This window comes from Crocodylus siamensis, chromosome 1 (assembly GCF_052110815.1).
Source record: "Crocodylus siamensis isolate JL-2025a chromosome 1, ASM5211081v1, whole genome shotgun sequence".
NCBI classification, from domain to species: Eukaryota; Metazoa; Chordata; order Crocodylia; family Crocodylidae; genus Crocodylus; species Crocodylus siamensis.
In genome coordinates, this window is record NC_143395.1 from 341,529,353 (window position 1) to 341,544,507 (window position 15,155).

Consider the following 15,155-nt stretch of genomic DNA (forward strand, 5'->3'; position numbering starts at 1 on the left):
AGTTTATAAACAAGCATTTTCATTAGAAATAACATTGCCTCTCAAATAAAAGCAGCTGCTTCAGTTGTTTTGCTTCTACAAATCAACATGCATTCTGTTCAGCTCCTCTTTTTTTATCAAAGGCAGCACCAATTTTTTTTTCTTTAGAAATTCTTCACATTTAGTGTCCCATTACTATTTGTGTGTGTCTGTGGAATAAAGAAAAAATACAACCTACATACACAATGGTAGGTATGGTACCTTCTCATGCTCTCATGCTCTCTTCTGAGCATGAGAATGTACAGAGATTCTGAATTTTCACAGAAAGCCTACAGATAGAGTATACTGTGGGTGTGTCTACATGTGCAATTAATGCGAAGCAATAAACTCCATGGGCGCATTCAGATGAGTGCGCAAATGCCTGTTGTGGCATCTCAAACCAGTCTGAGACACTGCAAGAGACATGCTAAGAATGAAAAAATGTTCCCTGCACTGCATATTTGCAGCAAAGGCTCTAAATTTGATACCAGGAATAAAGAAAAAAATCCCAGTATCAAAAAACAAACAAACAAACAAACAAACAAACAAAACACCCCTACAGAAAAAAGCAGCACAGGGCACATTCTTGGACTGTACCCTGAGACAACTGGAGAGTGAGTCGGTGCCAGAGCATCTCTATGGTGCCCCTGCTGCATGCTGGGGCATGTAGGAATGGGGTAAGGCTGCAGCATGACCTGGACCCAGACATCGTCCCCAGTAAGCAGTGATGTAGGGGCTGTGTGGTTTCTGGGGGGGGTTCTGGGTGTGAGGTTTGTGGGGGAGTTGTGAGGGGTTGTGGTGGGAGTTGAGGGATATAACAGGGAACCCTAGCCCTGTTACCAGAAAGCAGGCCGGTCCCTTTAAAACCAGAACTTTCTGGGCACAGACTGCTGGCAGGGTAGGGGTTAAAAGCTGAGCCTGGCTGGCTAGCCAGGTGACTGGAAGGGGGCAGGCCAGAACTATAAAAAGCCTGGGCTTGGCAGCAGTTGGGGCCAGCAGCTGAGGGGGAAGGAGGTTGTGCATAAGAGTTCTGCAAACAGGCTTGGATATCTGTCCATGCAGCTGCTGTGGGAGGGGAACTCCTGAGGACTCTCAGAGAAGCAGCAGCAGCCCCAGGAGAAGGACCGCAATGGACAGTGGGAAGGAGAAACACAGAACCCTAGAAAAATGTAAGGTGACATGCTGCCTTCTTTAATTATTTTATTGGTGATGGTTATAGCCCATGGACATACTGTTTATATTTTTTGATTGATTGACACTGCTGGTTTGTGGTCAAGACTGTAGTGGGGGAGGAGGCCTCACTAGCACCTTGGGAGCAGTCATAAAAGGCTAAGGGGCCTAGTGCACTAATGTGTGCAGCTGTATTAGGCCTCAGAGCTGGGTGCAGGACTTTTAAGCCAGGCCCCAGTGGGGGAATCTTGGCTAGTAACCCAAGCTAAAAGAAAGGGTAAACTTGGGAGCTCTGGGCTACTACCCAGCCTTGAACTTACAGTCTTCTGGCTCCATGTCTAGTAGACAGGCCTCAGGACCAGAGAGCCCAGGCTCCATGTTGAAAGCAAAAGGTGGGATCAGCCCAGAGAGGATTAAGAAGCTGGAGCCTCAGAGTCAAACCCTATCTGGTGGGTTCAGACTGGTAAGCCTAGCTAGATAAAGATGGGGGGGGGGCCAAAGCCTGTGGTGGCTGAGAACCCCAACATAGAAGTACAATAGGTAGTCTCCCACTTGTAAGAACATCTTAATAATATTTTCATCAAGACATGGCAGATGAGTAAAGGTGGGATACGAGACAAAAGATAGAAGCGAAGCATTAGGGACTTCAAAGGTGCCCCTCATAGGCCAAAAAAAAAGATGCCACTGGGGAGGGCAACCGCCACATGCCTGCCCCCTTTTCCTGTGGCATGCAGCCCCTGGAGCTGGCAGCAGCAGACAGCCACACTGTCAGGGTAGTCATGGCCCACTGCAGGCACTGCCCTGTGGTGGCAAAGCGCTGCCTGGCCTGAGGTCTGTACATGCCAAACAGACCCGACCCAACTCAGCTCAGCCTGGCCCGCCCCACTAGCATGCCTTTGGACAGGACCAGAATGGCTCCTGCCACTGCCCGTGGCTCCTGTCCTAAGGTGCATTAGCAGGTTGGGCTGGGTCAGGTCAGGTTGGGTGAGTTTGTCATGTACAGACACATCTCTCTTTTTTTCTCTCTCTCTTTATGTATCATATAGATATAGATAAAATTTCATTTTAATAATAGAAGAACATAGATTTTGGGTATTTTAAAGAGTGAATTTTGGATTTTTTTATCAGAAAATTTTGTAGTTTTTAAATGGGGAACACAGGATTCCTGCTAGTGCGGCGAGTGGTAGGACCCAGGCAGAGAAGCCTGCCCAGGGCTGGCACCGGGGACCCAGCTGGAGAGCAAACAAGGTGGCTGACTTTTTCTGGCCACTTGGGACTAGGTAGACAGGCTTTGACAGTTCAAAGTGGGGCACTACACTAAGCATATCTTCCAGGTGATAGCTGCCCAGATGGCAGGGTGGGGACACATATGGCAGCAGTGCCACACAAAGGCCAACTGTGCAGCCATGGCCCACTGGCAGCTGGCCCAAAGGTGCAGGCAGTTCTGCTGCAGTGCCCATACCACAGCCTAGGTGGCTATGTGGTCCCCATCCAGGTCTGGCAGGTGTGCAGACATGGGGCTGCAGGTCGGAGGTGGCAGCAGGTCACAGCCAGGCAGCAGTTGGGGCTGGCCCCAGTCTTCGGCTCCCCCTTGCTGCAGTTCCAGGAGAAGCTGGGCAGGGACAGTTTGCCCCAAGTGGTACAACTTGTCCCACACAAAAGTGCATGATCAGGCATTTGTGGTGTGGCATAAATCTCTGGCAAATTTGTGCTGTTGCTATTTGAGCTGTTGCAAGCACACATGCCTTGCATGTGCAGATGTGCCCTAGAGCTTTATTGCTCCTGGGTGCACTGTTTGAACGTGTGACTGGGCCAGCCCAGGGCTGCTCCCCCATCTCACCATCCTGTAGAGGGGTTGGCTGGGGCCCAAGGGTGCTCCAGCATGGGGCAAGCCAGCAGGCAGCCGCTGCATTGAAGCACTCTCATACCCCAGCCAGCTGGGGCAGCATCTACACATGTGCTGCTGCAGAGTAAAAAAATAGTCCAGAGCAGAATACTACTTGTACTTGCAAGTACTATCTTATTACAGAGTTAATTAGTTTACTCCAGCATAATAGGGGCACATGTGCAGATATGGAACATTTACTGTTGAGCTAATTAATCTACTCTGCAGTAAATGTCTTGCATAGAGATGCCCTGTAAAACATTTTGTTATTACTGTACAAAGGCTAGGTAAGCTAGGTACTTCACAGAAAACAGGATCATAGGAAAGCAGGGCTGGAAGGGACCTCAGAAGTTCATTTTCTTCAGTTGCTGCTCAATGTGGCAACACATTTGACCAAACCAGTCAAGTGTCTGTCTAATGCTCTTGAAAATTTCTAGTGATGATTTCCACAGCTTTTCTATGTAGTCTGTTTCTATGGCTGACCACATACACAGTCAAAAAGTTCTGCCTAATCTCGAACCTAAATTTCCCCTGTTGAAGCTTGAGGCCACTGCACCTAGTTCTGCCTCTTACAGTTGCAGAGGAAAGTCTATCTCTAACCTTTCTATCATTGGCCTTCATTTGGTTTAAGACTGTTATTAAATCCCATGAAAAGAGCTCCCACTCTGTGCTTCTTAGGGAAAGGTTTTCAAAAGTGATGAGCAATTTTGGAAGCTGATTTTTGGATACTCCACATGAGATACTTTAAGAGGGTTTGCTTTTCAGAGTGTGGGTGTGCTCAGTACTTTCTGACTATCAGGCACTTTTAAGTCCATTTTTAAAATTTTTGCTTCAAAACCTAGATTGTGGACATGGCAGTAGAGTAGAAGGGACTAAGATGAGCCTGGCTTACAGCAACCTAACAAGGATATTTCATTTATGAATATGCATATCTTGGGAGGAGGCCCAAAGCCCCCTTCCATCCAGGCAACCTATGCCATCCTGAATGGAACAAAATGATTCAGAGAAGGTCAGCAGCAGATTGGACCCAAACAGATTCATTATACTTTGACATGCCTACTGCTCAGCGAATTCATCATACATTAAGAAGAGCCACATTTTGCATTTGGATGTACATAAACACATCTCTTTGGAGTCAAAAGGACACTGTGAGAGATCACCTTTGGTGTCTGTCACTTCAAGAGCCTGGAGTGACAGCAGGGCAGCCAGCAGGTGCAGGCCAGCCCTGATGAGGCGGTCACAGTAAGGGCCATGTGATTGGAGGAGAGAGTGGTGCAGACTGCATTTTAGATCATGCTGTCAGGGATGAGTGAACAGTCTGCTCCTGGTAGCGGGCAGAACAACATCCAGCTGCTCAGAAACACCTTGGAGGTAAAAGCAGGAGCTATGGGGATGGCAGAATGCTCCTGGTCCTAGGTATGACTTGAAACTGTGCCTTGCCAGGGAACGGTGGTCTGGTGGGGATGTTCATTGTGGGACAGTCCCAGGGAAATGCCAGGTCAGTTACCTCCCTGGTGAAAGGTGGGTAGGGGCACCTTATAACCCCAGCCCCTACAACCCAGTGCTGTTAGAACAGACAGTGGGGCCAGGCACACTGAGGGAAAGGCACTTAAGTCTCTGGGGGGTAAGACCCCAAGCCCTAGGAGGGGGGCATAGAGTTAGCCCCAATGAGGGGGTAGAGGGCAGGCCCCAAGAAGAGCCAAGTGTCTGGTGAGGGGTCAGTGGCTAAAGTTAGCCTAGTGTTAGACCTAAGGACTGTTACAACATAGAGTAGGGTACATGGGGCACCTGAAAGTCTGCGTGGTAGAGCTGTGTAAAATGGCAGTGTTTCGTTTTGGTTTCAGATTCAACGTTTCAGAGGGACAGTGTTTCATTTTGGTGTTTTGTAGGGCTGTGCAAAATGGCTGTATTTCATTTTGGTTCGGATTCAGAGTTTTGGAGGGACAGTGATTCATTTCAGTGTTTTGGATTGCTGTCCTGTTTCGTTTTGGCCAAAACTGTTTTGAAGCTGTTTTGGAATTTCAGTGCTGTTTTGGTGTTTCAGCCATAGGCTATAATGTGGAATCACAAAACTGCCTGTAACATTGTCATTTCTTTCCTAGTTTGGATGAAACTTGCAGGGGTGCCACGGACTAGTTCTGAGTCCATGAACACTGCCAAGTTTCAAGGAAGAGTTTCTGGGAAACTGCACCTCAAATTGTTCAAAGCAAAACTGGTGTCGTGTGTGTAGGCAGAGTTGGATGAAAATTGCAGGGATGGTAGTCCCTCTGAGGCCATGAAGCCAACCAGTTTTCAAGGAGATAGATGCATGGTGTTTTTGGGAAACTGCACCTCACACTGTTCAAAGCAAAACTTGTGATGTGTGGCTTTGCATGTTAAGGTGCCGCGGGATGAAAATTGCAGGGATGGTAGCCCCTGTTCTCACCCTCACAACTCCACTGCAACCAGTAAGCCTCAGGACTCTCAAAGATCTTACAGGTCTGGGCTTTCCACAGCCAGGATTGTGTGGTGGCTGGAGATTATCGGGTGCCTCCTACCTGCCTTTCACCACGGAGGTTGGCTGTCCTGGCATTTCCTGGGGCTGCCGTGCCACTGGCAGTCCCACCCAGGCCTTCTTACCCTGGCAGGGTGCAGTTTTAGGTTGTGCCCAGGATGATGTGGGGCCTCCGCCTCCCCATATAGCCCCAGCCCTTATACCTCCAAGTTCTTCCTAGCACAGGAGCTCAGCAGGGAGATGTTCTTCTCCTGCTGGCTGGCGAAAAGCTAAACTGCTGCCTCCAGTTGTGAGTGGGGCATTTAATGGCTGTCCTTTGTATATGACCTGTCCTGACACATACATAGCCCCTTGTGTGGGCATGAGGCCTGCCGGGTTTCAGGCAGAGTGAGGTGCAGTTCCACAGAAACCCCTGCATTAAACTGCTGAAAGCAAAATTTGTGTCACTTGTGAATGTTAAGGGGTGTGGTTGTAGCCATGTTAGTCTAAGGACATACCTTAGACAAGGTTTGGGGGGTCAATCTGATATATTTTATTAGACCAAAGAAAGAGTTGGAGAAATTCTTATTTGCAAACTTCCGGGTTTAAAAAGCCTTTGTCAGGCTGAGGAAGAATCTGTAGTTGCTGTGTGTGTTATGCCCAGATGGAAGGAATATTAAAGAAGCCAGAGGCTGGCATGGAATGCAGGCAAGCAGGCCAGTCAGAGAAAATGTAAACTGAGGCATCAGGGGATGAGACAGGCTGTGGGGTAGGGTGTGGAAGAGGGATGTAGGAGATAAGTGGAGAGAGACCTGCTACCGGGGGGGTCAGATATCAGGCAGGTTGTAGTGTGTCATAAATTCAGTGTCTGTATTGAGTCCATGAGTTTCTGTATCTAGGAGGCTGATGAAGTGAAGGTCTCATAGGCTTGTCTGTGAAAAGACAGACTGACTGGACTGGAAGAGGTGACTGCCAAGGTATGGGAAATGCTCAACATTTTCCAGGGATTCTCCAACACTTGTAATTTGTCAAGGGAGTTTTTTGTCAGCTTGTGCAGGGGAAAACTGATGGAGCACCTTGGTCCTCTCAATGTTACAGGAGAGTCCCAGGCTGTGATAGGCACCTGAGAAAAGGTCACGGGTAGACTGAAGATAGATCTCAGTGTGTGTGAGGCACCTGATAAGCTCCAGCCGCTGTACTGAAGGTCAATGATGCCAATCTTGACAACTTTTGCTGGGAAGGCACTGCAGATTGAAAAGCTGACCATCCATTTGATACTCAACCCTAAATTTGGGATGAATGAAAACCACAGCAAGAGAGATGGAAAAAAGTGTTGAAGTGATGACGCAACTCTGCTTGACAACAGTACGGACGGTAAATGGGTTGGTCTCTGATCCATTGCAAAGGACTGTGGCAGTCATCCCATCATGGAGTGGCCTGAGGATGCTGATGAATTTCAGTGGACAACCAAACCTAGCCTAGCACCTCCCATAAGGCTTCACAATTGATGGAGTGATGGGCCTTAGTTAGGTCAATGAATGCCATAAGCAGCTCCTGGTGTTGCTCTCTACACTTCTTCTGGATCTGTTGTTCAACACAAATCATGTTAGTGGCATCTCAAGATGGTCTAAAGCCACATTGGGATTCTGGAAGGATATCTTTGGCAAATTAAATTTTTGTGCTAGTGCTGTCCCACCTGCCAAACGCTGCTCACCGCCTAGCTGTGGTCCCATCCCATCCACCCAGCTGTGCACCGTCCTCATGCAGGTCCCATCCCTGGTGGTGGGTATAGGACAGACAGGCTAGGGTGCCCAAGCAGTAAGGCTGGGTCCAGCGGGGAGCCATTGCCACCACTGAGGCTGCCAGGAAGTGAGTCCAGCCACCACACCACCCCAGCCCCATTGTGTACCTGGGGGCAATGGGACTGGCTGCTTGCACCACAGCTCAGGGTGCCCCCTATGCCTGGGCTGGGTGGGACTGAGGAACTTGCCCTGAGTCAGACAAAATCCCTTGGTGGGCCTGATCTGGCCCACGGTCCATATTTTGTTCACCCCAGTCTTGTGCAGCTTCTTGGAGTAGCTTTATTTATGTCTTTACTACCTTGGAAGAATGCCCTCACCACTACATGGTAGCATTTTATAAAACGTACTCTATCTTCTCCATACTTACTGTGTTGCAGAATTTCGTTCCATTTTCAAGATGTTTTATGTAACCTTGGCAGTATGTTGGGGAGTCAAGTAAATAAAATGATGAATGAATCTGAGGAGAGAAGCTAAATTATTTAAGTAAATTAGTTACTAATTTATTTGCTCAGCTCTTTTTTTTTTTTTTCCTTCACTATTTTGATGTATGTTGGGAGTGGCCCAAAGTCACAGATAATGAAGTGGTTAAGCATTTAAAAACTGCCTACTCTCAAAGTTGCTGTACAGGGCACATCGGCTCATTATTTGCAGATGTAGTTTTCTTACTCTGCGTTGGCTGCAAAGTGCTGTAACCCACCCTGTCTAACTTGGCTCTGTGTTCTTTAATGTTGTCATTGTCCAAGTATTCAAAAAAATTGCTTTTGAGCAGCTTGGAGTGTTCATAGGATAACAATTTGTAAGAGATTTGTTTTCAGACAATGCAGCCTAATGGCCTGATAGTTAGTAAATAATTAAAACAGAACCAAGAGGCTGCTCTTTTTTTTTTTTAAATCACAGAGCCATGAGGATAATTTCACATACCTTCAGTCAAGGAATCTAAATATGTGGTTAGAGGCAGCAAATTGATGGCAGCCTGTTATAAACAGCATTATTTATCTTTCTAATAATCCACAGCTCCCTGCTTTCTGTTTTAAGTATGATACTAAACGCTTCTTATTATATATATAAAAAGTACATAACAATGCATACAAAATTCTTCTTGTTTCTGTGTCTTCCTTCCTTCATAGATCTCAAACCTAACAGGGGCCATAATAATCTACTCTGACTTGCATAACATGCTTAGAGATATTCACTCAATAAGTCCAGTAATGTTCAAGCCTCATCTTCACTTGCCTGACCTGTGGAGATGACAATTTCAAGCTTAGACCAAGTAGTGAAGGGGGAAAAAGCATCCTTAAGACTCTTAGCAAGGGGAATGGTTACTCATAAGATGATGCAAGCCTCTTGGGAAACCCATCTTTCTCTCAAAATATTTTTTTTACTGTCTATAGAAACACTGATGGAATCTATGTAACATAAAATGGTTAGTTAATGTTCTCTAAAAGGAAAATCTGGTTTGATTTACAGTAGTCTTAACTTTTTTTTTTTTTTTTTGAGAATTAAAAATGTGATCTGGTTTGGTTCTTCAGACTTTCGGTTTCTCTAAAAAATGCCATTTGAACAGCATAACCCTTAGCTTTATCCATAAGCTTATTGGCAGAATTCTCTGGATCTGACAGTGTGCAGGATGAGCTGTGTTATCTATACTTGCTAAAGGTTGGCTGTGCTGAACAAAAGTACAGAATCTTATAATAATTTGACTGGCTGAGGCCTGATTCTTTTTTTTCTTCTTTTTCTTTGGCACAAATCAACACAGTGCAAAGAAGAAACAAATGCACAGTTTGCAGAAGGATTTTTTTTAATGAAACAGTGGAATACTTTTTGGGGCACGTAAAAACAAAATCTCAGATTCAGAGAGGGGCCTCCTACCTAAATCATACTGGGGTCAATTACCCTGTCTGCCTTCTCTTTTTTCTTTCATGTTCATTTCTACGTATTCCTACTATATCATTTACTGAGAGCCTACTAGTGCTGACACTACAATAGGCATTAAAGTTCAGCCAGTAATTTCTCTTAGAAATCACTATTTTTAGAAGTTTCTAACAAGACTATAAAAATAAACTTGGGCAGAAACTGGATGCATAAAGCCTATGCCTCAAAGCATATTTTTATAGCCAACTTTTTGGAGCCTAAATCAGGTAAAAATGGTGAATCAATCCAGCTTAGTTCACTCATGTGTAGGTCTTACACTTAGATCAACCTAACTAGGCATTAAGTTGATAACTGTTGAGCAGTACAGATGTTTGGAAGGCTTAGATTGGGCAAAAATTACCCAGCCTGATTTAAGGTTGGTTCACCTCGGAGGTGAACTACATAGGTTGGTCTAACTTATACCTGATCTAACCTGAATATGTGTACGGCATGCCACCATCCCTCCCCCACAAACCTGTTAACTTTTCCACCTCACTCTGACTCACTTGATCAGGTTCCCGGCCTGACTCCCAGCAGCAGTGAACATGTGTACACGTTGGACCTAATCTACAATCATGCAGCTTAGTGAGCTCTGTGATTTTTGAAGATCAGGTTCTGGGAAAGTGTGTATACATTCTCAGCACAGCCCCAGGACTGGGAAAGCCCAGCCACTTTTCCCCAGCTCCAAGGCTGCACTTTTTCCTTTCTTCCCCCTGCACCCTGACAGAGCTGCCTTCTGCACTTCAGCACCCTTAACCCTGGACAGACAATCCTCCTCCCTGCAGACCCCCCAACCCCTTCCCTACCCCCAGACCTACTAAACCCCTTTGATCCTGCTAACCTTCCTGATCCCACCAAATCCTGCTTCCCTGTGGAACCATTAGCCTCTCCAATCCCACCAATTCCCCTCATCATGGACTGGCTAGCCCACCTGATACCACTAAATCCCACCAACCTCTGATTTGCTCCTGCCACTGGTGAACAGTTGTACAGCCTGCATATGATCTACAATCATGCTGCTTACAGCAAGCCACGTGATTGTAGATTGCATCCCAGGAATGTCTGTATGTGCCCACTGTGTACAGAAGAAGAATGAAGAAGAAAGTAACTGTTGTTAAACCCCAGTTCTGGATGTTCCCAGAGTACAAATCGTCAGGGCTGGTGTTTGATAGTCTTCCATAGATGACTAATGTACAGCTGTAATAATCTGGGGAATCTGCACATTTTATGAATGCTCCATGATCTTATTACCTTTCCAGATGAATGTTTCCCATGCTCTGATTTTTGGATTTGATTTATCTTCTCCATATTTTCATCTCTGTTGGCCTCAAACTCAACAGGGTAGCAGGAGAGATCTAACAACTAGAAATCATCAGGTGCATCTACATATGCATTTTACTGCAGTTGACTAATTACCTCTGCAGTAAAGCATCATTGTCTACACATGCTCTGGTATTAGGATGTCGTAAAAACTCTGCTGTAAGATGGTACCGAAAGGGATGGTACTTTCTTACAGTAAGGTTATTAACTGCAGTGAAATGCAAGTTTAAATACTGACTTGGGGTGTAAATTGCTCCTGGTAAGCCCAGGCAGCAGGGGCCATGTGGCTCTGCTCATTTGATACTCTAGTGCCCCAGCCAGCACCTCTGATGCCACTGCCCAGAGCCTGTTCCCAGCCCGGGCCTGCTCTGCCTTGGCTTAAAGTGCTGCTGTCCCAGGCACACATGTAGACTGCACCCAGGAGCAGTGTACTCCAGTTCTAAGTGCTCCAGAGTTTATCACTTCACATTAATTCAATGTGTAGCTGTACCCATTGACTTTAAGTGCTAGATGGTAGAAAGGGATGTATTTGGTAGCCATGTTGGTCTGAGACAAAATGAAATGCAAAACTCTAGCACTCTTGGTTCACAGATGATACCTTTTATTAGACCAACTAAGAACATTGCAAAAAATTATCTTTTTCTGCAGGCTTTCAGACACACACACACACACACACACACACACACACACACACACACACACACACACACACACACACACACACACACCCCCCCCCCCCTTCCTCAAGTTCAGACTTCTTACTGGCTTTAATATTCCCTGAGCCTGAGAGAGAACGTGTGCCCGAAAGCTTGCAGAAAAAGGGTTTTTTGGGTGGGGGTTTTTTATGCTTTCTTAGTTGGCCTAATAAAAGGTATCATCTCTGAACAAAGAATTTTTTAAGACCCAGCTAAACAAAGTCTGGGCTGGGATGATCTAGTTGGGGGTGGTTCTGCTTTGAGCAGGGAGTTGGGCTAGATGACCTCCTGAGTTCCCTTCCAGCCCTAATTTTCTATGATGTGAGCTTGAATGTAAACAGATATAATATTTTCCTGAGTCTGCGGGAAGCTTCAAAAGATAACTACAAATGAATTATTACTTGCCCTGTTCACTTAAGTGAGATGTTAACCCTGAAATGCAATGACAGTGATTATTTATTATTTTGCTGCTCATTCATTTCCTAGTAGAAATGTCTAGTTAAGTTCATCCCCAAATTACAATGTACTTATAAGTCTTTTAGGACTTCCCTAACCAGCTATCAAAATAATCTCTAAATTATACATATATCATAGAAATGTATGGCTTAAGAGGTCAGTTAGTATATCCCCTTTTCCCCACTCAGATTCAGGATGATGTATACCTTGATCTTTCATAGAAAAGTAGGTGTGGAAGGGACAAGTATTCCTAACAGGTATTTGTCTATCTCATTCTTTTTAATAACCTCCAACGAGGAGATGTCAACAGCATAAAACACTTGGTTTCTTAATTTACCATTGCTTTGCTGCTTCTAAGTGATTGTATCCTCACAGCACAACATGTGGATGAGAGCATGGGACATGAATTCAGTTTTAAATCCTTTTGGCTGTTATTTAGCACTGGTAGTGCTTAGGCAGAACGCTGTAGTAGGTGAACCACTGGTCTGACTCAGTAATCTGCTAGACATAATGGCTGTCTTCACTGAAAGTTTAATTGTACCATATAGACAGTCAACATAGCTCTAAACAAGCCAGTTGGGTACTGAAAGCAGTCTAGCTATAACAGCATGGAGTTCCTAGGAGGCAAACTTGCTTTTCAGCAGGATATAAAATAGAACCTGCTGAACATTGTGCTGTAACAATCAGATTGCCTCTGGAACCCAGCTATATTGAATCTACAGTATGGATATTTTCTAGTATTTATTTAGTACCTAATATTTACTAACTGGTAAATAGATCTAATGACATCAGGGAGAAAACTGATAAAACTGCTTGTGAATAAGAGCTACAGGATTGGTTATAGTCATAAAAATAAAATCAGCTATGTGACATTTTGGCAGAGCTGTAGAAAGAACAGTAATTCTCTTTCAAAGTGGTCTTCAGAATTTCAAAGTGTTGTGTTTTTGGTTTGATTTGGAATGAAAAACTCAACATGTAAATCCTTGTTGAAACACCATCTCAGTAGTTGTTATTATTTAGGTAACTTCTAAATGAAATTCTGTCTTAGGGGCTGATGTGGAGCCAGAGAACCCCAGCTAAGCCAGGAGCCTCAGAGCTTTGGAGCCAGTGCTCCAAGGGCTTCCAGGAACTTGGCTCTCCATTAGTTTGACAGGCAGGCTGCCAAAGAGATGGGTGGGTGAGCTGGCAGGAAACCAGGCAGGCAGGGTTCCATTGGCTCCCCATCTGGGATCTGTCAGATCTTTGTTGAAATTGAACTGTCTCCATGAAATGTTTTGATTTTGACGAACCTGCTTTCTCCAACAGAAAGCCATTCTGCAGGAGAATTTCTGATCAGCTCCAAAGCTATTCCTGTGTGTTTGGCAGCAGTCAAAAGCATGAAAAAGTAATTATGCCCTCTCAAAGTAATTTCCTTCAGCTAATGGCCTGTTTATGTCACATGTGTAATGCAACTAAAAAGGTATAGGAAACTGTATCAACTTTCCTATTACCTCATATCTTGACTTCCTGTTAATTTTTTTTTCTTAGCATTAAGCTGCAGTAATCTTTCAGCTATCTCCTCCAGCATTTTTCTGATTTTTATCATGCATAATCTTTGTATACTTTCTGGGAGCACTATTTCTGCCTCTGTCAGCAACTCCAAAGAGGCTTTTAGAAATCTTTGTGTGGAATCTATGACACTTCTCCTCCAAAAAGAAAGTTCTTACTCTTTATTTAAATTGGAATAATGCTAACATGTCATCACACCACTATTTTGTTTTGTAATTGGTAAATTTGATTTTAGAGAAGATGCTTATGGCTGTACAAGACTTCAACAGAGGAGAGATGTTTCTTTTTTCTACCAGCAGAGTTTAGAAGTTAGACGAGTATGAGAAAAAAATGAAGTACCTTTAAGTAACAGCGTATTGAATTGCAGAAGGAGTAATATAATTGGGGAGAAAATGTCTCAGGAGGCTATTTGAGTTATGCTTTTCATTTATGGGACAGAATATAGTCAATGTGATTAAAGGAGAAAAGCTTTAAATCAAACAGCTGGGAAAGAAATTATATAAAACACAGAGTGAGAACATGGATTAGTTAATTTCCAATTTGGGACAAGATTTAAAAAAGAAATCTATGGGCTTTGAAAATGTTTCTGTAAACTCACTCACTCTGTGAAATTTCAGAATGGAAACATTTGTGGGTGCCAGCAAACAGAAATAGAAACTGTGGAACATTTTATGAAGCATTAAGCATAAAATCTTATTCAGTTTTACAATGCTGTACTAATCACAAGGAGAAGTCTCACAAGTAGTATTAGCAAGATGAGATATATCTTACTAGACAATAGCTGTCAGAAAAAATGAAGCAAGAATGTATGGGATAAGACAAAACAAGGCAAACCAAACTCAAATTAGGAAAAAAAAATGAACAACCCACAATCCAACAGTAAGAGTGTTGGATTCGGCATCTCTTGAAGTCTTCAAGTAAGCAATGAGTTCTGTTCTGAAAGGTATGATTTAGTTCATTGGTTCTCAACCTGCGGCCCACAGGCCACGTACAGCCAAATCAGCACACTGCTGCAGCCCATGTGACATCCTCTTTTAAAAAAAAAAAAAAAAAAGTGAAGACATTTGACAGTACAGAAATGACAGAGGTATTAAAGAATATTGATTTGTATTGCATTACTGTCAGATAACAGATGCAAAACAATTTTTAAATGGATACACAGGAAGAAAGTTGTATGGGTGCGGCCTATATAACACATTAAGAGCTGCAAGCGTGGCCCACTATGGCAAAAAGGTTGAGAACCACTGATTTAGTCAAAAGCTGTTGGGCTAAATAGAGGGGTACCTGGAAATTCTAGGGTTCTTCCAGACAAAGGGCTGATTCCATTTTGGTTTAAAAGGCAAAACTCTTGTTTATCTCATTGTGAGTAATGGGAACCCCTAAGTGAAAGAGTCTAAGAAAACACCTTCCCCCCACCACACTTTAAGGAAAGCCTTTTGACTTTCATTCTGAATTCCATTATTCCTCTTCTAAGGGCACCTTTATGGTCCAAACCGATCGATTCCCACATGAGCACAGAGAAGACGATGGAAAAAAAACTGTGTTTTCACCCTTATAATAGAAAAATAGGAATAGGAGTAACCTCAAAGTCACGAAGACTACTCCCCTTTCCTAAGGTGATCAACTATATTTAACCCAATGATTCTTAGTCAGGGTGCCATGGCACTATCATTTGCCTTCAGATCTTTTCAAGGGTGCCTTGGAATGCAGCACAATGATAGCACAGTTAGGTGTGCAAACATGATTCACAAGATAAATCCAGAGATCTCAAATAAGAATCAATACTGTCAAAAGCATTTTGATCTATTGTGGTATCTCCAAGTTCTTTGCCAGAGGAGAATTGCTTAATTATTTATTATTATTACTTTTGGTGGTCA